The 27,003-nt window shown below is 43.6% G+C and overlaps 1 long non-coding RNA gene across 2 annotated transcripts; it reads left to right on the top strand.

Annotated features, from left to right (window-relative positions):
- The first annotated feature begins 8,980 nt into the window (after positions 1-8,980).
- On the top strand, positions 8,981-12,942 carry LOC310889079. 2 transcript variants are annotated; one of them, XR_014576362.1, is made up of 5 exons: positions 8,981-9,322; positions 9,804-9,964; positions 10,134-10,320; positions 11,970-12,033; positions 12,270-12,942. It is a non-coding gene; the product is annotated as an uncharacterized lncRNA (long non-coding RNA). The 2 variants fall into 2 exon arrangements; XR_014576363.1 differs by having other exon boundaries at positions 11,734-12,033.
- The last annotated feature ends 14,061 nt before the right edge of the window (positions 12,943-27,003 follow it).

Genomic DNA, 27,003 nt, shown 5'->3' with positions numbered 1-27,003 from the left:
TGCCAGGCAGGCCGTCAAGCATGAACTGTGAGCTGTTGTTCGCGCCAACGGTACCTGCTGCTCTGTGCACACAAGGAGTTTGTCAGAACAAGTACGAGCATCTCAGAGGTAGCAGCTTGTGCTTAGCAATATTGGGACCCGGGAATGACTTCTCGTCATGCAGCTTTGGGTTGACCATACCACCATCCAACCTTTCCACCCATGGGTCCAGCATCCTGCCTCACCACTCATGGGTCCCTGCTGAGGTTTTATCTCCATGATGTTTCTAATATACAGGAAGCATGCTACTCTTCCTGACTGAGCAGTGGTATACCTGAATGAGTCTTTTTGTTCTTCACAGCCTGTGGCTAAATGTAGACATAGACCAAGAATTTCCTCATAATTCTGTGTGCAGGCTATGTAAATGTTTTTTTTTTTCTTTTTTTTTTTTTTTCATAGAACCTACAGGAATGCAGTGATTACATGAGAGACACTTGGTGTCAGCTTAATGAGAATTACATATTACGTCTGTCTTTTATCCCCTCCACTCTCCCTTTGCTTATGAGACAAGTGAATAATTAGGAAGCATATGCCTCTTCACAGAAATTTTTATCAAGTTAAGGTTTTCTTCTATAAACAGTTTCCCCCATCCCCCACTCTCCTTACGAGACTTTTGTGTAGTTTTTGACCTGACTAGAAGCAATTTGAGGTTTGCCTACCCTGTGCAATGAGGAGGCATCAATATCACTGCTGGTCCAGAAATGTCATGCAGGTGTGTGAGTACAGCAATCTATCTGAGGGTAACCAATCTAGCCAAGAAGTAGGATGGATTAACCAATGTGAAGCACCAAACTAAGGTGTCCCCACTACTTCTGTTACCTCAGGTTTCTCCATGTAATGCTTCTTCATACTGCGTAAACTCACCCTTGCTTGCATTCTGTGTGAGTTGGGTCAGATCAGCACTGACAATCTGAATAATTTCATTGCAGCCTCTGTGGTCTGGGGGTGTGTTTTCTAAGCGTCCTCAGGAAGGATGAGATGAAAGACTGCTGCCTTACAAGTCAGCCTTCATTCAAAGTCTGCTGCCTTCTGTAGCTGCTTGGGAGACAGAGCCAGGCCAAACGGCTGGACTTCTTCAGTCGCACCCTGAAGTCAAGCATCCATTTTCAGATGTGTGGAAGAGATGCCCAAAAGCAAAAAGGCAACCACTGCAAGCCTGCAGAGCACCAGGTATTGTAGAGAAAGTGGAAAAGTGAGGGAGTGCAGGTAATTCTGGAGAGGAGAGGCATGTTGCCATGGCATGAAGAAAGAGAAGAAGGGATGGATTTGGAATTACGAATGAGGGCAGCAGGGCAGGTCATGGTGCAAGGAGATGGACCAGTTGCACTCATGGGTTCCTGCCCAGAGAGGCAGGACTGAGAGATGGTATTTCCATCCTCATTGGCAAACCAAGATATTTCAGGGATTTGGTGAGAGCTAGAGGAGCTGTTATGGTGATGTGAGAAACTTCTCCAGTGCCCCGATTTTCAGAAAGGAACAGAGTTCTGCTGGGAAGCACTGCTACAGACACAGCATCAAGGCATGCCCTCCTCTGGAGCTGGGCAACACCCTCTGGTGGGAACCCAGGCAAGGCAAGATACCTGAAGGGTGTGTGGGGGCTGCTGGCTCTCACAGCAAAGGGAGGAGAATGGTATGGAGAAATAAAATGTCTTTTGTTCTGTTTGGGAAATCATAATTCAGAGATTTGAAGGAATCGTTCTAAAGTTCAGATAAACAGAAATTTTGTGCTTTGAAAGTATAAGGATAGAAGATTAAAATTTCCCACAGACTATAATTATAACTCTTGCCCTTTGCTCAGATTAACGTTTCCAACAGGTAGAAAAGTGGCAGCTGTTTAAAAGCATTGTTCTAGTCTTACGTGTAAAGAGCTGTGCAGCTCACAGAAGCCTTAGCAGAAAAATGAGTAGATAATATATAAGGACAGATACTTCTTTTGCTGGTTACTGCTGTTAATTTTCTTCCTTTTCTTTTTGCACTGGAGGGAAATTTGAAGCTGGGGTGAGAATGGGGAGGAAACGGGAACAGTAAAAAATAAAGGTTTCTTATTCTCCCACTGTGAGATGGCAGGTGGAAGGTAAGCAAATTCCATATCTAACCAGCCAGGTAGAGTTGCAGCTACTTGCATAAGCACTTGCAGCTGACTTTGCAACTGAACATATTATACACACATTGGCAGAGGCATAAGGAGGCACAGACAGTTCAGAAGTTGGGCTGAGGACCTGAGGACTTATATTTACTCTTCTCCTCTTTCAGTCCTACAGTGAAGAGGATAATTTCATCTCTTTGCCTGGTGGGGGTTGATCTGGGGAGCTGGCAATACCAAGGATGACACAAAGATGGCCTCAGTGAAGGCAATGTTTCTGGATTCTTGTAGAGGTGGGACGTGTGTACCCTTCTGCCTTTGCTCGAGGGGCAGGCATCTCTCTGTGTCTAGACAGCAGTACCTTCCATGATCCCACAGGAGAGCATGTATTTCCTCCCTTTTTTTGGGAGAGGATTGGCAGTCCCCCAGCAGGGCAGTGCCCAGCTGCCCAACAGAGCAGGCATGCTGCTTCCTGCTAAGTGGACCTCAGTAAAATCACCCTGTGCAGGCTCTATGAAAAGCAAATGAAGTAGCACTCATCCAGATACTTGGGTAGCGCGGCCTCCTCATAGCATCCAAGTTCTGCTGTGATAGACAGAAATGTCGGAAAGGTGAGATCTGAACATAGTTTTGCATGCAGCGAGGAACGTAGGTCACGCGAATCTTCCAGCAGAGCATCTTCCATTATCTGTGCTCAGTCAGGATAAAGGAGAAAGTGAAACTCTGACATTGCCAGTGTTATGCAGATTGTGTTTTCATAGATTTTTCTTTTGAGAATGGAGTGACTTGCCAAACCTCTGAAGTGACATGTGATTTGGAGATAAATTTCCATATGCTGTTTAAACCTTGTTACTATCACAGTTCACCTGTCATTTGTACAAAGAATACACGTACGTTAAATTGAAATTTCATCAACATGTAGAGTTACTACCCTGTAGAAATTGCCTCCCCGCAGATCTCTCTTCCCATTGACTTTAACTCTGTTGCGCTGTCAGAAGTAACACTGGGATGCAGCAGATAACTTGAAGGCTACTAACAGGGATTTATGAAGTTCTTAATATTTCTGACACATTTATGTTACAGAAACAAAATGCTTTGGCTGGGCAATTACTCATGGTGTCTTTCAGTCTTGGTATGCACCTTTTCATTGCTCTTGTTAACGCTCTCATTTCACCATACCCAGCTGTTCGGTAAATGGATTTACTATGTTCTTGACCTTGGCCAAATGTTTTAACAACAATAATAGTTACAAAATAAAGACTTTTTTGGATAGTGGTCTTTGTAACACTGAGTGTCTCCTGGAGAAGGAGGAACAGTCCTTTGGCCTGAAGCGGAAGAGACAGTCACAGAAAGATTCACTGGAACAACCTGAAAAGCCTGTGAAGTCTTCATTAGGTCATTGTTTTTATGATCATGGGGCTGTTGGCAATTCCTGGATTTGTGCCTGTTCACCTTTTGGACTTGGGACTTTTCTGATTTGCTTTTATGACAGCTGGAGTGAGACAGGTGTGCCTTTTGGTCTAGTAAAAGGAAAGAAAATCAGTATTTCGGCATTTAATTATGATTGTATACTAAAAGCTACGTTTGACTGCCTGCACCCTGGCTTTCCTTTCTAGAAGCACAGCATAGATTTTTAACTAGAGAATAAAATACTGCTTTTCCCTGAAAGGTTATACTTCTGACGTACCATTTGATTGTTGCTTTGATTTTGTCCCTTCCTTAGCAAATGTTTTTTACCAGTATTGTCTTATTTTTGTATAACTTATAACTTATAATCAGATTGTGATTTGTTTAGGTAAAGAACACTTTTGTGCATACACCACTACACTTTAGGGGGGAGGAAGGGGTCAGAATATGTGACAGTAGTTAATTTTGGGCCTTTAGCCATTATTGCAGTACAATAGTAATAATAATAACATGAGAATTCCCAGAATTTCACCACCACAGGGAACATGACATAGCTTCCTACCTTGAGTCCCTAAATTCCTTTTAAAAGGAGCTAGGCCTGACTCTCTTGCAGCCACAGAACAATTAGAAAGCAGTATGGATGTTAGGACCTTTCTTTTTGCCTGTCTGAGACTCCAAAGGCATTTTGAGCTCCTCATATAAATGGATCAATTATTTCCTGCCATGTACTTATGGTCAGGTAGTTATTAGCAGTGAGATCTATTTATCTAGATTGCCTGAGCAGATGGAGCCTTGTTCACGCGATTGTTGTGGAGAGACAAAACAGCCACCTGAGTACCCTCAGGTAGTCAGCTTGAGCTCAAAAGCCCTTTGCACTGAAGAGGCTGAGGGTGTACACCAGCCTCAGGGGAATGTCTCACCACATGACTGCATGGCTGGAGTTGGCAGCGGAGTGTTTCAGAAGATTGTTTGTCTTAAATAGCCACCCAAGTTAGGGGCAGGCCTGCACTCACACCAACCACACCAGAGCAATTCCTAGTCCATTGCCTCAAAGGCAAGAGAGGAAAGAGTCAAGCTGTGGTAGGGGGTGCTCCAGTGTTCCTTGGGAAGGACCCTTACAGGCCAAGTTCAAACCAGGTACTCAACTTTCCAGGGTTTAACCAGTTTCTGTATACTGCTATGCCTATGTGGGCAGGAGCACCAGGCCTACCAGGCCTGACACCTTGGCAGACCACCACTCTTCCTCAGTTGCACATTATCCTGACTGTCTGCTCCCCTATGTGATCAACAACATCATTTCTAGGCCTTTTTGCACAAGGACAAGGTGGCTAAAAGCTGGTGCTGTTGCACCCACAAAGACGGTGCCTAGATGGGCTTTGACATCCCGAGGGTGTCGTATCATGTCTCTATTTGTTTGTTGAGGTACACCACAGAGCGGTGTCAGTGTGATGCAGGCTGTGCTCTGAACTGTGCACTGTTACTTGGTGGGATACCTCTGTCTGTTTTACCAGAAGGAAGTGGGAGGTGAGGATGTCTGCAGAAGGCAAGCTGAGGAGAAACAATAACCAGCAATCCTCAATGGTGGCTGCTGAGAAAAGAAAGGTGTCCGTGTGGCTTTTTCTTTCAAAAATATACGTGGGCAGAAGGTGCTAGTGACAGTGAGGGAAGAAAAAGGGGTGGGTGACAATAAATGAAGAAGGTCACAGTGAAGATGCTCAGAGGAAAAGGAAGAAATAAATGAGAACTGGAGGTCACACGCAGACCACATGAAAATCCTCAGCTGATTTTCACAAGATGGATCTCTGTTGTCTTGCAGCGATTGTGCTGCTTTGGAGGGCATGTCACAGAAAGGAGCAATATCGTGGGACCACTGCACTTCTGGAAGAGTCAAAAAGTAAAAAAAAAAGGGCAAAAAAGCTGGTTTGCTCTGGTGAGTAGTGTTGGGAGGCTGAGGGGAATGGGAAAGTGGAATGTGTGCCTTGGTATTGCAATGTGGGGACTTCTCCCTGTGCTGAGGTACCTGCTGCTATGGGGCAGTCTCAGTAGGCATGCAGGTAGCTGTCATAGTCCTGAGGTGCATTGCTTTCCCTGGTCCTGGTATCCTGGGGCTCTGGGATGGGTTGTTTTCAGAAGTAACAAGACTATCTGTGCAGGCTCTGTGGGTCTCTGTGCCACCTTCCTCTGCAGAATGCAAACCCACCCTTAGTGTATCAAACTTCTCTCAGGGCTCTGGTGCTGGACTGCCTGAGCTCCTGGGAGCCTAAGGCCATGGTTTATGACCCTGATCTTCATAATTACAAGCATTTGAGATATCATCATATGTAATTTTTTTTTTTTCTTTCATAGTGATATGGACCACAAAAGGAAAATTAAGGCTGAGGGAAGCTTCCAGCAAGTCATTACTTTGCAGTCATTACCCTTTTTTTTCACCCATGCAATGACTGTTTCCATGGAGACTGGAGCAAACCAATGGCTAAGAGAGTGCATTCTGCTGGTTCCTGTTTCCACAGAAACATGTATACTGGATTGCCAGAAATGTAGTTACTGTTGCCCAGCCAAATTCACCAAGCCCTGCTGCTTGGGAATAACAAGTTTCCTCCCAGTTTTGTGCTCAGGTAGTCAGTCACAGAGCATCTTGAAGTGGCAGAGCAGCTATGATGGATGATTATTGCACAGGTACAGTGTGCTAATCCCATGTAGTTTTGCTGGTCATAGTCATAGTGTGGATTACCAAACCCAAGACACCATACATTGCAACCTAGAAAACATTAGTTGTGTAATGAGGCTAGAATTAAATGCTGCAAGGAACAAACAGAGATTTCTCTGCAACCAGATCCTGCCCTATTACTGCAGTTTGGTGCCATCCTTGCTAGGCTGTGAGAGCAGGTGTAATTGCCGTGTATGCACACACAATATACGTGCACTGCTGGGAAGGCAGCCAATATAAATGGTGTAAGGATTTTCCACAGACACATGCTTGTTCTCTGCAAAATCTAGGGGTAGCCATGGGGATACAGTTATTGTCACTGTACATGCTTTTGGAAGACCTAGAAAATCATCCACTTAGATGATTTGTGTTTACCACCATTAAAAACCTCTCCTCCTGTACCTGGTATAACTGCTTGGGTTGTCTTGGTGCTTGGTACAAAACAGCTTGAATTTAGGAAGCCGTCAGTTGTCTGATGTGAACTTCGAGATGGATAATTTAGGGAATATACTGTAGCGCACAACATTTTCAGAAATTGAGTTCATTTAGATGTCAGAAAAAAATGAGGTTTGACTTAAATTCTTATCAATCTTTGTACAATTTTTTTTTTTATGTGTAACAAGTAGCTAGCAGAAATGTTGGTCCCCCGTGTGGCTATAAATATATAAGACTTCCTGTGCCTCTGTTCAGGAGATTTCTGTACACTGGCATTTCTTGATTCTATCTAGAAGATGCACGTTTTGGATTGCAATTACTCTGCTCTTTAGACAAATGATCCTGGCACAGCAGGCCACTGGAGGAAGGCATGAGAAATGATATCCACTCCAGCTAACATTGCCTTCAAACAGGCATTGCACCAATTTCACGTTGACCCAACGGCATTTCTTTAGGAATTAAAAAAAAAAAAAAAAGACGTTTTGAGTTCAGGCATGTGTTTTTAATATGCAGGATTGTCATTAATAGACATGAAGATCATTGGGGGATAATTTTTATCTCACAAGTCCGATAGTTACCTTCAAAATGCCATTCACTGTAACTATCAGGTCAGGTATTTTGCAAATCATTCCAAAGATGAAGGCTGGAAGAAACATCCAGCCCAATCTGCTGCAGTAGAGATGATATGCTTTCATCTGTAACTGCTGTATTAGGACCATAACCTTGTGCAACAAGCATCCCTCCCGAGAAAATAGTCTTTCTGAATTAGAAGACAAAAAGGAAAATGCTGCTTTCAGTAATGGCTTGTCCTAATCATCCTTGCTGTAACAAATTGCTCCTTGTTTCTAATTTGTCTGGTGTTAACTCCAACCAGTGATTCTATGTTTGTCTTTCTTACCCATATTAAAAAATACCTTTAACGCTTTTGATATTTGCTCTGTGTATCTGCCTATACTCTGTAATCAATTTACCCCTCTATCTTTTCAATTTTTTCATATTTTATTTTATTTTATTTTTACTTTTCTACTTTTTATTTTTTTATAAGATTAGCAGCTCAAGTTCCTTGAATCACTTAGTAAGACTGTCCTCAAACCTCAATTTCTTTTCTCATGACAGTCTTTTCAATTTATTGTAAAACACCTTTAAAAGCATAGGCCAATGTATTTTTAACATCCCTTTGAAAGCATAGGAATTTGAACAATTTACAGGATTCTGATATTGAACTCATCAGTTTTGTACTGAGAGCTAAAATGACCTCAGTGTTAAATCCTACTCACTCTTTCACACTCATGGAAACCAATTACTTGTTTAATATCATCATGTTGCACTGAGGGCTTGTGTATAATTTTGTCTGTTGTGAATTCTAAATCTTTTTTTTACTCTTCTCTGCATACAGTTCTACTGATGTGGTTTATGGTCTTCAAACTTTTTGGTGTTACCTGTCTACATTAGAAAATAGCTTATGCCTTCTAAGTGTCAGACAGAATTTTTGCTTGACAGCTCTCAGTCATTTGTCCAGTTTTGCTAGGCATTCTGGATATCTGGGCATGGGAGATGTCTACAGAGCTGCTCTTGTGCTGTTGTGTGGTACTAGACTGGGTGACCATGTGCTGTTACAATATGGTTGCAAAGGCTTGTTTTTGCCTAGACAGTGCAAGGTCTGGAGGAAATTAAAGTGTGAATAATACACGTGCTCTGTAGTGAAGAGTAGTATGACAGCAGCACAGGGAACTGGAAATGCTCTTCACACTGGAGTGGTTACCTTCACTGGAACCATTACTCATTTATTTGCCTTCCCATGTGTTACTCTGTGCAGCCTTTCATCTTCTGCAAAGAACATTTATTTCTTTAAAAGATATTCATTTTAAGTGGGTGTATTCTATTTTTGACACATCCATTTCATACCATTAGAATATCACCCTGCAGTGCTGGGGTCTTTCTTCCTTCCCTTTCATTTCTTTCCCTTTCCTTCCCTTTTCTTCTTTCTCTTTTTCTCTTTCTCCCCCCTCCCCCCCTTTCTCTCCTCTTCTTTCTCTCTCCTCTTCTCTCTCTCTCTCTCTTTCTTTCTCTCTCTCCTTCCTTCCCTCCTTCCTTCCTTCCTTCCACAATGACTATGGCATCTTTCCCCCATATGAGTCCTGAGAAGAGGTGATTTCTCCAAGTCATCTGTGTCGTCCTTGTATCAGCTGGCAGCTGCACCCCGACAGCCACAGGGCAAATCAATCCACTGCAAATTGCTCGGGGGCTCAGCTGTCAAGAAGGCTTGCTTCTCCCCCACCCCTGAGGTTTCTGAACAGATGGGTGGAAGAGATAACTAAGTCACTGATAACCCCCTCCTGCACCCCTGAACATGGGTCCTGGCATGGGGCTGGAGCTAGACTCCTCAAGCTAGCCTCAGTTTAGCTACCATTAACTGGCTGTCTGGGGAAGGCAGGTGACATCCCCTGGTTGCAGGGGGACCCTGGTGGCCCTGGCAGGAGGGAGGTGTGCTGCTTCAGGCCGCCTCAGGCCACCTGCCCTGCATCACTGGATGGCTGCAAGGGAATTGTGATTTGCCATTAAGGAAATATTCCTTTCCTTCCTGGGTCCCTGGGATGAACAGTGAAGTGCCTGGCCTGATGGGTGCTGCAAATGGAGGTTTGAAGGTGAAGGTCAGACTTGTGAGATAAACAATTTTTCACTTGATTCTCCAGGGTGGGCTTAGTGTCAGCCTGCTGGTTACTGCCTGAACAAGATACTGGGCTAATTGGTGTCTGCTTCATCAGCCGGCAGCAATACTTCTGTTTTTATGAAAACTGATTCTATGACAAGAAGTAACAATGATGTTTAAGAGTCACAAAAATGCAAATAATGAGGGCTTTGGGGCCAAAGTTTAGTATCTGAATGGAAAAATAACTGGGAACACTTTGTATGTGTATGTATCTGCATATGTGTGTCTGACATAAAATACCTGAAGCAATTGCACTTTTAAAACACAGTGAGAGATGTATATAATCAAACAATTCCTTCTTCTCTGGTACTCAGGCAAACAATTAAAAAAAAAAAAGGTTTGAATAGCTTATTGCCAATTTACTACCAGTTTTTGCTGACTGAATTACTCAGTGCTCTCCAGTGCTTTTTCTCCCTTGGCAGGATGCTGTGGTGCAAGGGCAGTACAAGCAGCAGTGCCAGGAGCCTGGAGGACTCTCAGGCAGGAGGGGGAAGCCTGTGCCCAAATTCAACAAGCTTCTGGTTTAAGAGGTCTTTGCTAATTTAGAAGGAGCCTATCTGGAATGGACAAATGCAGGCATCAGGTGAGATAGCAATGCATGACAGCCTTTAATTTAATCTCCCATTCATGAGATGGCAGATTTTTTCTTGTTTCAGAAGAGGAGAGAAACAAAACACAGTGGAGCAGAGTGGAGCGTGTTTGTTACCCTGGGCCTTCACTTCAGTCTGTGTCAGACCATGCCTCTCTTGCAGGCTGTGCTGCTGGCTACGGAGCTGGCTTCAGGACTACAGAAACACGTCTGCATGAAGCTCTGTGCTATTGTCAAGAGATCAAGCAGAATGCTAGCTCATGAGCACCCACAAAGCTGAGCATAAATGCTGCCACAAGCTCCAACTTCTCCTCTATCATTCTGCATCCAGCCCGAAGCCAGCCAACAAGGTTTGTTACTTCTCTAGCCTTCATCCCCTACCTGCTGATAAGGATGCTGCATGGTACCTATTTCGCACATGTCCTCTTCAGGGCTTATAACTATAATGACAAGGCAGCTCCCTGTGGCAAATTCAGATCTCACTTCTCCAATAGCTGTTGGCTTCCAGGGATTACTGCCTTCCCTGCACTGGCACAGGATGGCACGTTTCAGCTCCAGCCTACTCTCACCAGCAGTTTAATATGCAGGACATCAAGCACTGTGCACCGAGACATGAGCAGCATCCCCTGCTGCCGACTCCACAGCAGCTTGCAGTGGGCAGCACTGGTGGGGAGGTCTCAGGTCTGTATTCCCCGCAGGTGGAGGTAAGGAGAAAGGCAGCCAAGAGCAAACCTGGTGCAAGCCTGGTCCTTTGGTCTTATGTTTATATGAGGGATATGCTAGGTACATTGCCAAGCAGCATGGTGTCTCTGGAGTTTGCAGTAAATTCATGGCAGTCAACGCATTAGGTTTACAGAAGAGGATTTACAGTTATTGTGAAACTTCCCAGGAGATGCTGTTATATATATAGGCTTAAGTTCTTCTCAGTGTAGAAGCAGGGTACAGCCCTCAAAGGAACACTTTTGTTCTTAAATTTTTGATGTAGCAACTTCCCTCAAAATGTATCTGCAGTTTTCATGGTTCTAGTTTTCTGTTTCTTCTTCTTCTACTATTTTTTTTCTCTCTCGTTTTTTTTTTTTTTTTTTTTTCTTTCTGTGTTTAGTGTCATCTCTGGGGAATGAGGTACTGTTTTTTTGTGTTCTGATTTGTGAGAAGTATTCTCATTGTGTGAGGTGTATGCTAGTATCCTGACAGAAATAAAATGACTTACACAATATTACACAAACTCCTTATCGTTGATTTCTTTTCCTTTACAACTCATCTTGCCAGACTTTGACATGGGCTGCCTCCAAGCAGAGAGGCTCCTGTAACAATTACTAAATGATATTTAATAGTAATTGCTTGTGTTACTTCATACGCTTACTAGCAAGTCAATACTTTTCTGCTTCCTAGCAAATATATCTATTGATTATACAGACGGGCAAACAGGAGATGGGTTCAGAGGCTAAAAGCTTTTGAGTATGGATTTTTTCAAGACACCAGATATTGATCAGCACTTTCTAAATATGTATCAATAGATGTATCAATAAAATACATTTGTGCTTCTGTAACAATGGAGGAAATAGAGACGTAATAGTTCATAGAAAGCCAAGGTCATGTTAAAGAAATTGTGTTGTTTATGACCACTTCTATCTCTTCGCTGAGTACATGTGCAGAATGGGCTTATTTCCAATGCTGATGAAATTGTATAATGTACTTGTGAACACCATACTGAGAGGGACACTGTGACATATAACAAGGGAAGAAAATTAATTTCTTGACAGGTCAACTGCCAAAAAAAGAGCAGACAGGAAGTGAAAATCATTACTTTTATGATGGACACCTTAAGGACTGATCAGCTACAAAAACAGATGAACTTTCTTTTCACCTTACACTGTGTACTTGGGTCAGTGTACGCGGACAGGAGCAGAGCACTGCCTCTGCCCCCGGGCTTTCTGAAGAAGCCTGCTGATCTTTAATTAGCCCACCTCTAGGTGCCCACCTCAGCCGTGATTTACAGGTCCAGTTTCACCTGAGAGCTGCTGACCCACAGGAGGACCTGCGAGGCTGTACCCAGAGATAAGGTGAGAGCTGAGCCCTGGCTTGTCAGCAGAGCCAGCGGAGAGGTCGGCCCTTGCCCAGGGTCATCCATCGAGCTTACAGAGGGAAACATCCCCGCAGGGAGGAAGGGCTTGCTGGGCTAGCTAAAGGTCTAAGGCAGAGATAAAGCCTTTTGGAGGCAGCCTGTTACTGTGGTGTCTGCCTTCCTGGCTAGGCATGCAGACCCATACTCATGATGGCTCTCCGTGTTCCCCCCCAGGTTGTCTGCAACACTGTGTAATCCTCACATGCATCCTCACAAAAGCGGCATCATCTCACCCGGAATGATGACTTCTTTCTCAGCTGGAGCTTTCAGCCGAAATGGACAGCTTCCAGAGGAGATTCTGTATGCTGAGGGCTGGGAGAGGGGATGCTGGTTGGGAAATCTGTTCCAGCATTGTGGTGGGGGTTAAATTAGACGGCTGTCATCTGGCCTTGCAGAAAGCAAATAAAGCCTCATTGCTTCGTACCAGTTTCATTGTGAACAGCTCTTTTGAAAATATTATGGTAGCTATATATAAAGCAGGGTGTTGAGGTTTCTATTTTAGATTTAATTTTGCTCCTTAATAACAATGTGCAGTAGATTTGCCAAACACAGCACTCTCCAGGCTGAATTGTACTTGCTCAGCCTGATGTACAAAATCTTAAATGCATCTAAATAACATCCAGCTGGCATAGTTCAGACTGTAGCTTTCTGTACCACTTTTGTGTATGGTACAGATGTGGCAGACAAATCTAACAAAATTTGGGGGGGAAGCATCGGATGTAAATTGGGAACAATTAATAAAAAGAATGGAAAAATCCTCCTGAAATAAAAATTCTGTTCAGAGAGCCTACATGTGAAAGTAAGCACCCACTGCTTGCCAGAGGAAGGTTTAGGGCTGATTATGTTTTAAGCCTGAGAAAATCCATTCATTAGAGATGATGTAGTTTTAAAAATACACCTGGTTCTCAGACTTGTGTACCTGTGTGTTTGCAGATCTAGGCTTTGTGCTCTGCCACCAGAGACTGTGTTTCCACAGCCGGTTTCAATTCCAGGCTGTTAATTGACTGCAGTGCCAAGGGATGAGGATTAAGGGAGAGTCTGGGCTGTGAAGCAGGCAAACCTGGGGGGATGACAGGATACCTGGTGGGGCATTGAATGCATTTGAATGCTACCCCTTCCTCCATTACCTAGGCAAATGGACCTGAGGTTGCCACAAGATTTGGGTCAGCCTCTACCAGTGCAATTACCTGCAAGCAAAAGCAGGGTGATGAAGGCAATGGCTCTCGCCTGAAGGCTGCCAGCAGCCGTGGGCTGTGGTCTGGTGCGTGCCCATGGCACAGTTTGGCTCAGCACCTGTGCCAGGCACTGGAACCTGTCCAACTGCACTGGGACTGAAGCGGGAACCCTAACTGTGCTGCTGGAAACACAAGAACTTGTAGTTAACAACCAACAGGAGCTTGTAGTTAACAACCGGCAGGCTTCTGCAGCTTTCTGGTATCATCCAGGCAGCTCAATGCTCGGAGAAAACTGCTAATGCAAAGGCTATTGATTTTAACCAGATGAGCAAAGCCAAACTCCACAGACTGGCTCAGCATCCCCAGTCCCAAGAGAAACTGCATTTCCCTAGGTAAGTGTCCCAGGCACAGTGCCACCAATGTTTTCTGGGCTGTGCACCGATGTTGCTAAAAATACACCTCACCTTAGAGCCTCGGCTCTCCCCTGATGCAGCACTGCCTGGCTCATAAATTCCTAATTCCTTTTTGCTGTGGTCCTGAAAGGTCCTTGCAAGGGGCTGGGATGAGTGGTGAAGTGAAGGCAAACCAAAGCAATATGGTGACCAGGCAGTGAGACCTTGCTACCTGTTGGGGTTGGATCGTGGCATTGTCCAGGTCACTGCCCTCGGGATGTCTCAGCACCAGACATCCTGGGTTTCTCTGCCATGTCGTGGGGACCTGCTGGTAGCAGGTTACCCTTTAGGGTTGTGATTTTGCTTGGAGGTATTCCTTCTCTCTTCCCGTGTGCCCTCAGGATGAGTGGCAGGGTTTGGCCTTCTGCCGTGTCTGAGCAGCGCCATGAAGGGTGGCCTCATGGTCCTCAAGGTGTGTTTTGGCACCACCAGCCATCACGCTGGCTAGCTCCCACGTGGGGCTAATTCCATGCATGTGAGAACAGAAGAAGAGAAAGTAGGACTCATTGTCAAAGTAGTGGAAAAAACATCTTGGCAACGTGTGTCGCAGCTGCTGGGTCTCCTGTGTCCCCACACTCCCAGCTTCCAGAGGAGTTACAATTGGATATTTGCACAACACACAGGGTTCATAAAACAGTAATGTTCTCACATGAATGTTTCAGTTATTCTGTCCCATTACAGATACAATGTTTTTTGCTCCCTCTAGTCTCATCACAATGTCTTTTCCCGTGATTGCAGATGGTACATGGCACAGCCCTATTTTTCTTTGTGATTCTGGGCAGCTTTCAGCTTTCTGCAAGAATTAGTGATATGGGCATCTCTGTTTCCTCATTTCTGGGTGAACTAGCATCTGAGACTCGCTGGCTAGCTCTTTGGCTCTTTTTACAAAAGCAGGTATTACTTAGTGCCAACCCCAGTGCCAGAGAAGTCTTGTTTTTGAAAGCTCCACCTGACACAACTCACCTCCACTTTTGGAACCCATGGCCTAGGCAAAGGCTTTAGGTCTCTGTGATTTCTGGCACTGTTGTTTGTTGGGGGAATACACCTCCAGCCTTAACTTCTGTGGTGTCCACACAGAAACATTTTTGGTAGCATCAAAGAAGCTCTCATTTCTGCCTGTTGCTGATTTGCATGTCTTGTTCATGCTCTCATGTGGCTGAGCTCTAGATCTGCTACTTTTCATGCTGCTTCGTCTGACAGTTTATGCAGACTTTTCAATACTTTGCCCAGACATTATCGGTTTTAGCATTGTGTGGCTTCCAAGACCTGGCAGATGTCTATTGCTTTTTTGCAAGCACAAATCCGTCTCCCTTAATAACCTCTCTCCCAGCCTTTTGTCAGTCACATGGAACACAATTTTGTCTCTAAGCATATCATTTTCAGTAATCTCAGTCTCTTGCTACAGCTCATTCTGTTTCAGTTTGGCTATACACTTGTCGATCCCATTTGTTCCAACATGATGAGGCCAAAATTGGTGCTGCTCAAATACAATGCTCATTCGAGGGTTACAGTGTTTCCTAAATATTTTTGAAGTGTCCAACAAAATACATTTGTCTTCTAGCTGCTGTGCTGATAGCATGTGTTGATAAGCGTCAGAGGCTTCCTCACCCACTATGTGGGAAAAAACCCTCACTGCTTGAAAATTTTCATCTATTTTACTTAACTTTCAGGCTTTTATCAATCAGGTGAAAGTATTGTTCCCTGTCTCCAGTTCTTTGCTGCCAGCCGATAGCTGTAATGACTGCCTGAGTAAGTCTGGGATGTACCGCTTTTTCTTTGGGGTGCTTTTAACTCATTTTCTGCCTCATGCACTCTGTCCATCCACTTTCCATTTAAACTAAATGTTGGAATCCATGGTGCGTCGTATGAATATTGCTAGTATGATAATAACATTATAATTAAAATTCAGTCTATTACAGTGCTAAGATTTTGCTAATGATTCTTCAGAACGTGGCTGAAATGTGATATCTCCCTTTCTGTTATGGTCATAATGCCCCCTCCCCTTCCCATCTCCCACCTAACATTTTCCTGCAAAAAAATAGGAAGAATCAACGACCCTGCACAGTCACTGCTGTGGAGCACTGTGCAGAGGGGAGCTGTGTCTGAGGGCTCCAACCTCAGCCCCTGGGTGCAGCAGCAAGCTGGACCCTGGACCCATGGGTAGCAGGGTGGGTGCAGACCCAATTTTGATTAGAATATTACCATCGTGCTAGAAATATTCATGTGGTGCATCCTGGACTTACTCAGGGGCAGGGTGGTGGAGCAGTCTTGAGTTAGCGCTGCATGAGCAGGTGTGCTGGAGAGCAATTTGCTGTCATGGCAGGTTTGTCCAGAAATGAGGAAACAGAGACACACATATCACTAACTCTTGCAGAAAGCCACTGCCCAGAATCACAAATAAAAACAGGACCGCAACTTTTACCATCTGCAATCACAGGAAAAGTCGTGGTGATGAGACTGGTGGGAACAACCAGAGACAGGGGCTATTCCCTTTGCTGCTGGAGGGCAGGGAGCAGAGCTGAGCCAAGTCCTCAGCAGCCTCCCTGCAGTGAGCATTGCACCTTCCTTGATTCTCCAGGCAATCCTGCCAGTGAGACCTAGTGGACAGAAACACTGAAATCTATATTTTCTGCTCAGAATGCAAAAAGCAGAAGCAGCAGAAATAAATCTGAAAACTACAGGTGCCTATGGGGAGGCAGGAAGACAAATATTGAGTCCAATCAAGAGAAAATGGCACCAGCGTACAGCTCTGTGCACTTGATTTGCTGATAGCAAACTACAGAGCCTGTCCTGCCAACAGCTCCCTCTGCATCATGCAGGTTCCCCAATGACCTTAGCTGTAGACATAAGAAAAACAGCCAAGAGCTTTTAACAGTAATAGAGTCCTTGTTCCATGCTGGATCTGGCTGTATTTTGAAGAAATTCAGTTAACCCAAATAAACAGGTGAGGAGTAAAGCTAATGGGCAGCAGAGGTGGCTCATTTTGAGGAAAAAAAAAGTGTGGTGAGTAGTTCCGCTTTCACAGTGGGCTTATTTTGTGAACTGCTGGCTGAGGCTGGAGGAAGCCCTGAGGAGTGGGGACAATGTCCTTGGGGTGGGCTGGGCTGCTACCAGTGGCTGGTGCTGTTCCTCTGCAGCCATCATCATCTCCTATGCAGCCGTCATCATCTCTGTAGCACCCACCCATGCCTGTCTGCTTCACTACTTTACATAAGTTGTAAATCTGCATTAAATCTGCTACTGGACCTCTCCTAATTTTTCTGTCTCCCAGTGTCTTTCTCAAAGACATACTATGTGTATTGATAGCCTTTTGTCCTGCCGTTACAGGGGTTATCTGCAGAAACAGAAGTGGTTATTGGCAGCTCAGGATAGATGATTGGAGAAATCCTTTCAAGTGATTTAAAACTCTAAGAAAGGCTTATAGATGGGATTTCCAATAATGACATATTATTTAATAGTGAACTTAGTGATCAGTTCTGGAAGTGAAAATTAATATAATCCTTATAACCTGTGAATACAGATCTGCTTTCTTTTCTGTTTGATATGGGTGCAGCTCAGCTCCTGTTTTCTAATCTCCTGACTACCCTGTATGTACTTGCTTCTCATTTTATATTGAGCTTAGGCATAGCTAAGATTTTACCTTATTTCTGCACTGGTGGAGGAAAAAATAAGAAGGGAAAAAACAACAACAACAACAAAACAATTTAACTGGAGCTATCCTTAAACAGAGGTGTTTAAACGTCGCCCAGGATGAAAGCACGACAAGGTGGAAGGGCCACAAGATGACTTGGAATCTGTCTACATGAGGAGAAAATGATATCTCTCTGTGCCTGAGTCCAGACCTCTCTGGGAGCTGTGACTCATGGTGGCCTGGACTCATGGCGGTGCTAGTACCACAGCAAGGCTCAGGCATCAGCTTTCTCTTCCATGCGTGTTGGAAAGCACTGTGCCTAGTTTTCTCTCTGCAGGTTATATACCCATTTCCCTTACTACAAACTGGTGCTGACTGAGATCTCAGACAAACTCTGTCAGTCCTGGGATTGTGTCTGTTGCACTTTCCCCCTCCCCATGCGTCTTCCCCTTTTGCAAAGAAGTTGGTGCTGGGGGAGGGTTGTGTGAGGACATATTATATAACCTTGTTTTGCATTTGTGTTGCTAGTGGTTACCTTCTGAAGTCTTGGATTATGATACCCCTTCCAAGTCCCCTGACACCTGTACAGTTGAAGTGGAATAAGGCTTTATAGTATTATCAGATTAGTCATAGAGCACATTTAGAATGCACATAGATTAGTCATTTAAAAGGTAGCTTCAGCTATCTGTATAGGTCAGGAGAGCCTGATTCTCCAGGGCCCTTCATGTAGAAAGAATAGCAGCTGCAACCTTTAGGCATCCCTGGAACAGACTACAGAAGTCTTCCTTGTCACGCTGCTTTTTTTTTTTTTTTTTTTTTTTCCCAAAAGAACCAGCAAACACCAATATTTCATCTCAAATTGTGTGGGTGAAATTCATATCAGCTCTGGAAGTGCTCTAAGTGGTCCTTCAGAAGTGGCTCTGAATAAGATAAGGCAAACAGTCAGCTCTGAGGACCTCGGTAATAGCTGTGGTCCTGGGTGCTTAGAGGAGAAGCAGATGGGAAGGATGGCAGATGCGAAACTGAGATCGATACTAACTCATCAAACACTTGAGCACAGGGACAGAAACACCCTCAGCAGCAACACTGGTTCAGCCACAAGAAACTCCTTTGCTGGTACACTCCAGCTCCGGCTCCTTTGCCCATCTCTCCCATAAATATGTCTTCTGTTCTTCGCAGTGTGCAAATGCAAGGAAGATCCTACGTCATATAGAAACCCATGCTAAAAGTCAGCTTGCAAAGACTACTCACTGCATCAACTGTCTGAAGTTGAATTTCTTCCTTGAGTCTTGTCCTTGGGTCATGCCACAGACTTCTGTTGGTTGGTGTGGCAAATGTTCAAGGCATGGTGCAGCCATGCACCACAACCATCTGTAGCAGCTTGTTCCATTAGAGAATTTCTGGTGGTGATGTTCAGCAGGGAGCCAAGTACTAGTGATCAACCTCTTTTTCACTTTTGTACAGCATGGTGTCTCGCATCAACTGCTGTTGGCCAACAGTGGCATCAGGGGAGGTGAACACATTCAGATTATTTAAATTGCTCTTGTTTCTGTTCAGATCTCTTTTTCAAGGGATTCTCTCTTTCATAAACAACTTTTTTTTTTTTTTTTTGAAACATAGGTCTAAACTCCTCAAATTCTCTGTGTCTCCATTACATTATTCCAGTGTTTCTTCTTCTTCCATTGTATTATAAGGCCATTAAATGAGCATAACTACTTGTACCACTTCTTTTGTCTTGGGCTTCATTTGTGTACTGCCTAGCTGTAGATGTATGGAGGCAAGTGTCGGGTTTCTAAGCGGGGATGTGTTCTGGTTGGAAGAACACTGATTCTCCACTTAGTGTTTAATTTTTATTATTTATTTATTTGTTTATTTATTTATTTATTTTCAGGTACTGCTTGACTCCTGCAGGATATTTGAGAAAGAGGAGAAAACAGTCACCAGTCAAGCCTTTGAACCTTTTACTGTAGGTCAGGAGACTGGTCCATGGTGCTGGAAAACCTTATGCAAGCCTAGGAACACCTTTGCAGTCCAGCTAGTCTCCTGTTTGCTGTAGTTAGCTGTAAGACCAAGGGATACTTCCTAAGAAATTGTTGGAGGACCTTTCAGTTCTGTTCCGTTGTGCCTGCAAGGTGACCAGTATGTCTGCTCTCCATCCTAGATGTGCTTACTGAAGCTGCGCTGAGCCTTGCTACTTACAGTGGAATCCCAGGGTCTCTAAGCTGGGTGAAACTATTTCTGGAGATGCATGGATCTCTCCCAAAAGCTGAAGTTTTCCATGGATTCAGGCTGTTAAAACTAAATTTCAACAGGGTAATTTGCACACATTTTCCACAATTTTTTTTTCCATATAAATTGCACACTAAGTTGCTAAATTATCCACTAATTTGTTGTGCTAACTTGTGCTGCTTGTATGGGCTGATCACCCCATTGATGTTGATCGTTGATGTTGACTTCTATATTTTCACCGTTGATGTTGACTTCTATATATTGAATGCATATTCCTTGCTCTCTTTATTATCTCTGAAGCTGGCTTTAACCAGCAAATAAGATTGCATCTGTTTACTGATCAGTAATCGACCTTGGTGAGTTTTTGTAGCCCTGTTATAGCTCTGGTATTTTCCTGTGCTGGTATTTTCAAGTCCTCTGATCTCTTTTCATGTCTGTACACCTCCATGCTGCATTTTTATTCTATGGTGATAAGTAGTTACACAGAATAACTATTTGCTATTGCTCTCTGTCTTTCAAAGGCAAAAATAACTTTTGGGGTCCTGTCAATGTTTGAAGATGGTACAGTTCAGGCAGCTGCCATTTGTGTTTGACAGCTTTCTCCGTCATCGATAGAGTTCCAGAAGACCTCATTAAAAGAAACAATATGGTTATTTCTTTTGTGACAGAGATCTGTTATTTTTATTTGCTTCTAGCAACACTGTATGAAGCTTCTTAATACCTTTTTTTTTTGGTGTCCTTTGAAAATGTCTTTTCATGCCATTTTAAACTCATTCAGTTCTCTTTTATTCATTGACACATTTGCCTTTTTTTTTTTTTTTGTAAATTAATAGTTCTGTTCTAGTTACTGGAAAAAATGCTGAAACCCTAAATCACTTTATTTTAAATAGATAAACTGTTCTAGCTGGTTTCACCTCATTTTTCCCTTTCTTTCTCAAATAACCCTCATGAAACAGACTCATCTTTCCCTCATGAAAGTAATGGAGCTACTATTTTACAAAGATTCACATTCAGGATATCAGATTACTAGTCGTACATTTGCACAAAAGAGCTTTTTTTTTTTTTTTTGTCTCTTCAATTTAAAAAGTTACTTTTCCACTGCAGGAAATTTTTTTAATAGAAAGAAAGGTTGCACATTTTATAAGACTTGGCATTTCTATTCTAATTTTTAATTCAGCTCTAGCAGCTAGAAAAGAACTAGAAAAGAGCCAGTAGCAATGTAAAATGATTTTCTTGAAGATGGAAGAGGAAGGGAACAGCAAATGTCCATTATCTGGAAGGGCAGAGAGAAAAGTCTCAGTTAGGATACAGCACCCATTTGGAGCAAAAGAAAACAGTGCAAGAACTGCAGTGAAAACCAACAAGAACCATTTGGTTACAGAATATGAATTGTTATAGGTCTGCACAGATGGGTGAGCCAGTGCTCATCCTCAGAGCATCATCAGCCAGAAACAGCTGCAGCTCTGCGCAGTACTATTTTGGGATCTTGCTTCCTTGGGCTGCCATTTGCCAAAACATCTTGGTCTCAATTTCTTCCTTAGACCCAGGACATTCATCTGGGGTGGTGCAAAAATACAGTTTGCTAGCAAACACTTTTTAACTCCTTATTGTTTGAAAAGGTGTTAGCTTCATTCTTACAGCTACCTATGTTAGAGAAGCTCTGGTGAAACCTTGATTGGCATTTTCCTAGGCTGGACATTCCCTTGTATTAAATGGGTCGGCTGTTCAGGTGTCTTTTCTTGCCTGCTAGCTAGCAGCTGAGCTCAAAATGACCACAGGAGCGGCTTGGCATGTTGTGCCCTCTGTAGGTTTTGGGAGTTCTCCCACCCATGGAACAGGAAAATGGAATTTGTTTGCTTCAGGTTATTTCAGCTTTTTTTTTTTTTTGATATTTATCTCACAGTCCTTGTAGAGTGAATAAAAATGTGGAAGGAGCTCTTACCGTCATTGGCTGCAAAGCAGGCTGATCTGACCACTGTCTATTTGTGGTCTGCATGCACGTTAGCACTGTCGTAAGTTGTACCTGCACGTAAGACAATTCATTGGCAGACTGTTTTTTCAAAGGGAACTATTCAAATAAATGTAGATTTAGGCTGGATTCTGCACTCAGTGGCACTCTATAAATAGTTTATCCCTTTTGAAGTTTAAAAAGGCCAACCCAGGAGCTGTTAAATGTCCTTGATTTCCCTGCTTTTAAGTAAAAGTACATACGGTTGCACATCAACCATTCACAAAGCTTTGATTAATGTGACGTCTAAGCTGGTAAGCATCAAAGGAAAATGCTGTGTTTTAAATCACTCCTTCCTCAGACAGCAGAGTTCAGCAGTGCCTTGAAGGCTGTGCTGTCCCTTTGGAAAACTGGAATTTCTCCTCTTTCCTTTTCCAGTGGTTCAGAAACACTGGCTGTTTGTACGATATGTGGTGATGTGCAACGGAGCAGGTGAAAATCCAGGAGACCAGGCTGCACAAGCCTGGGGCTGGAGGTGCAGTGGGAGCTGGGCTAGCATGCAGGTGGATGTCTGCAGACCAGACCCCTGGGTTCCCTGGGTAAATTTGCCACTGGCCAGCTCCCATTCATGTTCAGGGCCGGTGGGATTGCCAATGGAAGAGAGGTGTGTGGCACACATGGAGAGGCCCAGCACATGGAGCAGTTTTAGAGACAACGAGCCACTGAAAAGATACTGGAAGAATTTGCCTTAAGCTTGGCAACACAGGAGGTTTTTTGGGGGGAGACCCTGAGCACTGGGCACCTGTGTGGAGAAGGCTGGAGCCATGTACCCCTTGGCAGGGTAGTCCTGAGTGCTGAGCTGTGCAAAGATGGAGCAGGGCTGAGCATCTGGCCTGAAGCTAGTTCTTCTTAAGAGAAATCTCCACATGAAGAATTTGTTTTTATCCTGATGAACTTTTCAGTAAGGCTGAGAAACTATTGTACTATGAAATAACTCAGTATCATTTACATTTTCTGTAAGAGCAAATTCTTCCTCTGTATAACAATTTCAAGGTTGGCAGAAGAACTGATTGCTGCTGAGAAATGGATAATTTATCATTTTAACCTGTAATAAAGTATTAAGCAGGTGAATTTGCAGTAACCTTAACTCTGTCCCCTGATGCATATGCATTATGATTTAGTCTATAATAACGCTATCAGTATTATTCAAATGATACACGACACTATCATATATTTTGCAAATGTATTCTGGTCATTGAGTGTAGTTATCTTCTGATTTAGCTCTGCCCCTTTCCCCCAGTAATCTTTTGTCTCTGCCCTGCTTACTGTGATTATTTGACTCTGGATCTTGCCCACCGAGATGTGGCACCACACCAAAGGGGCAGTGCTCTACTGCACCAAGGAGGCACAGGAGAGGGCTCAAGAGTATTTTTCCAGAGCTGAGGCACTGCTGGAGGCATATGGCTGGACAGCATTGCTTCTACTTGTCATTACCCAGCACAGTAGGGATGCCCAAGAGTCACACAGATATATTTTTTTTTTCTTTCTTTTTTTTTCCTCTTTCCCTGTACCACTCCCTCTTGCCCTTTCCTTGAGATGGTCTGCGAGATCAGGGTGGCCTATGGACTATTAGGAAGCCCAGGGACCTGTGCATGGGCACTGGTCACAGGGTTTGTCTGGCTAGGTGATTAATTATGCAAACCCCAATCCTTGCAAAACTAGCTTTGGACTAGGATAGGTCCTGTCAGAGAGGGGGCCGTAAAGCTGCGGTGTCTGCCCCTCAGAGGCTGAGAGGCAGCACCCTGCGAGACGCCTCCCCAGCTCTGCTCTTCCATCTGATAGTGGTGTGTTCACTGCCCCGTAGGAAATGGTTAGCTCCTTAGTGACATGGGCAGCTGATTTACTGCTCTGCACATCTGGGGACACACCAGAGACTGACATGCCCCAGTGCCCTTGGGCACAGTGTTAGTCAGAATGAGCTCTTTTTCTGCTCTCTGTCTAACAGCAGCAAATGTCCCCTCATTTGTCCCCCTCGTTTTGTCCTCTCATTTGGGACAAAATCTTTGTGCTGCAATTACAGCACTTCAGCAGAGCTGGCAATAATAGTGGCGTGCTATTACTAAACTTATTCCCATTTAACGTGGCCAAAGGGTTAGCTGTTGAGGTTATTAGCAGGTTCATGAACTCAGTTTTATTTATTCAGGTGACATTTCTGAGTGCTACCATTATTACACTTTATGTAGAACAGTACTCCAATGAGTTACTGTGCTACATTTCCTTCGTGGTTCTGTGTTTGCTGGAGGGACTACAAGCTGAGGAAGTCTGGGAAGACCATTAGCTACCATTTAGAGCAACCCATTCTGCAATCTGGGGTCAGAACAATCTCTATGCGCTCCTGTTTAGGAGAGTTACAGCAAATAGCACAATCTGGGGCAGCTGGTGATGCTCTAAATTGATACAAATATCTCCAGCTTTGGAACAGCTTTGCTAGTATGTGTATCCTTGCTCTGGCCCTCGCAGCATTTTTGCTTCTGAGGCAGGCTTTGGCAACTGCTAACGTAAGTCTGCTTACTGTTGTAATTAGGTGGATGAGCTCATCAGAAAATGAGTTGCACCACTAATTGTTTTGTCAGAATAGGATTTGGAAGGAGTCGCTGTGCATTTTTTAGGGCTTTGCAGAAGCTGGGAATCCCTCCGTGCTGGTGTGAATGCTATTCCAGGCAGAGCATACGCTGTGAAGGTTGTTGCTTTTCCCTGCAGATGATCTGGCCAGGCAGTTTGGCTCTTCCAGAGGTGATTGCATCACTCTATGATAAATCTGCATTCTATTTAGAAACCTGTGGGAAAAGATTTAACTGTATAAAATTTTAACTATAATTGTATATTTAAAAAAAAACTGATTTTGTTCTCAAGATTTCACAGGATCTATAAGAAAAAAAGTACAATGAAATATTTTCTTTAGTGATAGCTTGTACAAAATGGGCTAGTACATGTTTTCTGACTGTTTTTTAACGGTTGACTTCTTACAGTCCTGAGCTTTGGATTGTCCTTTGCAATATGTCCTTGCAGTACCTCACAATGTGCAAACCTAAAGAAAATCAAGTCACAGGGAAGTAATGATATCCACGGATTTGTCATGCTTGGGAATGTGCTGGCAAGCATGGGTTTTGCATAGAAAAGTGCAGGGAGGCCTTTTGTTACAAGGGTATCTTTTCTGTAGTGAAGATTTTTGTGGGCTACACCCTATAGCTCAGCATCAGGGGCCTGCATCTCCTTTTCTCTAGCTGGATGGACAGCAGTGGTGTTTGGACTTGCCTCCTCACCTTGGCTCTGCTGTGGCCCTCCCTCCACTGTTCATGCCCAGCTGAGGTTTTCTTTAATGGAAAAACAGAGTAGAGTAGAGTGGAGTAGAGTGGAGTGGAGTGGAGTAGAGTAGAGTAGAGTAGAGTAGAGTAGAGTAGAGTAGAGTAGAGTAGAGTAGAGTAGAGTAGAGTAGAGTAGAGTAGAACAGAATGGAACAGAATGGAACAGAATGGAACAGAATGGAACAGAATTGTTCAAGTGGAAGGTTCCTACAAAGATCACTGAGTCCAACTACCTGTCCACTTTAGGGGTTACCAAAATTTAAGAAAGACAAACGTTAAGAAAAAAAGAAAAATGGTAACCAACCTCTGAAGTTGCCCATAAACTTGCAGATACTGTCCGTCTGATAAGCAGAACGTTCCTACCACCAGCCAGGAAAGAGTGAAAACTGATACATCCAGCTCTGATTTATAATATGCGAGCAGAGCCTGAAAATGTGAAATTCCATAGGTTTAAATAGAGTAGTTGCTGAAATTATAATACTGTTTGGTGTTCTGCTTAAAAAGTATGGATAGGGGACCTCATGGCAGACAACACCTATTTTCTGTACTCTTGTTGTTTTTCCAAGGGTCAAAACTTCTTGATTCATTTTGCTGTCTGCACTGGAGTTTAATACCATATTCTCATTACAATGCAACATGTGGGTCTGCTTGCCCTGCACATAATCTTCCTTGATCTTTCTGTAGTGCTTGCTTATGAGAAAAGTGGATGAGTGTGTTTGTAAAAAACAAAGCATCTTATTGTAAGGTTTTTCAGTGTTGCTAGAAGTCAGAGTTGTGATATTTGCAAGCCCAGATTCTGAAAGCAGAGCTACGGCTTAAGTGAACATTTGCATTTACAAACTACAGTTGCAAATGACTTTCACACTCCTGATTCATCTGGGTCAGAATCACCATATTTATTTATATTTCAGCTAAAGCTAAGTCATTAGTGCCCAGCACATATATACGGTGCTACTGGTATCCACACTATTATTGCAAATCCAGGCACTACACTGCGTACAATTGTGATAAGAAGAGCTACACTGGGTGACATGCAGAGCCCCTCACTCCAGTGTCCTCTCTCATGCAGAACACATCACTGATGTCTAGGAAAGAGAAGCACAGCTAAGTGTATGGTAGTGGCACAGGTTCCCAGCTTCCAGTGATTTACAGATCAGAAACTTCTGAATGATAGGCTTGTGCAGGCTCCCTCATTAACTTGTAGCAGGCTCCCTAGGAATCTGATCTCCAGAGCAGATGTTCTGGGTAATGGAGAGGCCAGTCAGCACATTGGTAATGGAGAAAGTGCAATGGGAATACAGCAGCCCCAAGTCCTTAGTACTGCGGTGTTGGGAAAAGTCATGGGGACAGGCTCTCTTTCAGAAAAACATTGCCTCAGTCTCATTCTGGCTACATCCTTAAAGCACCGCTGAGATCTCTTTGCAAACAGAAGATTTTCTCGTTTCTAGACATGTTGCTGGAACAAATGGGAGGGCAGGCAGAGGGGCTTAACAGGCTCATCTTGAAATAGTATTTAAAGAAATACCTTTACTGTTTTGAGAAGAGAGTGAAAACATGGAAATGCTCTATAACACAAACTGTGTTGCTTTTCTTTTGGGGAGATGATATTTTTTCCAGACGGAGTGCTTGAAAATCTTGCAGATATACTGAAAAATCACCTAGTATTAGGATGGGGCTTTGGGTGACAAGAAGAGTGATACTGACTTTGAATGTGTTCGTTCTAATGTCAATGACAAATGCAGTGAGAGCATTAGTGGTCATGATTGTTATTGCTGTCATCTAGTCCCCAAAGCCTGAAGAGCAAATGTGTTGGCTAAAACTTTTATAATGAAATCCTGGAAAAATATCGTCATCTTCTGAACCTGAGTGTAAACAAGAATCTCCCTCTGTGTGCTGGAGGTAGCGGTTGTCCCCTAGTATCTTCATCCTCTCTCCTTGGTTCTTGGAGTACTCTTATCCTACAAAGGAGGCACAGAGGCTGTTCTAATGATTCACAACTTGTAATGTATGTTCAGATGACAGGGAAGGGCACAGACATGCCAGTGGCTAGTCCATCCCTTCCACTATGGAGAAGCAGTGTCCAGCCAGAGAGCTGGATTTGGCACTAG

The sequence above is a fragment of the Anser anser genome (assembly GCF_964211835.1).
Source record: "Anser anser genome assembly, chromosome: Z".
Taxonomy (NCBI): domain Eukaryota; kingdom Metazoa; phylum Chordata; class Aves; order Anseriformes; family Anatidae; genus Anser; species Anser anser.
This window is presented reverse-complemented; position numbering and strand designations above follow the sequence as displayed.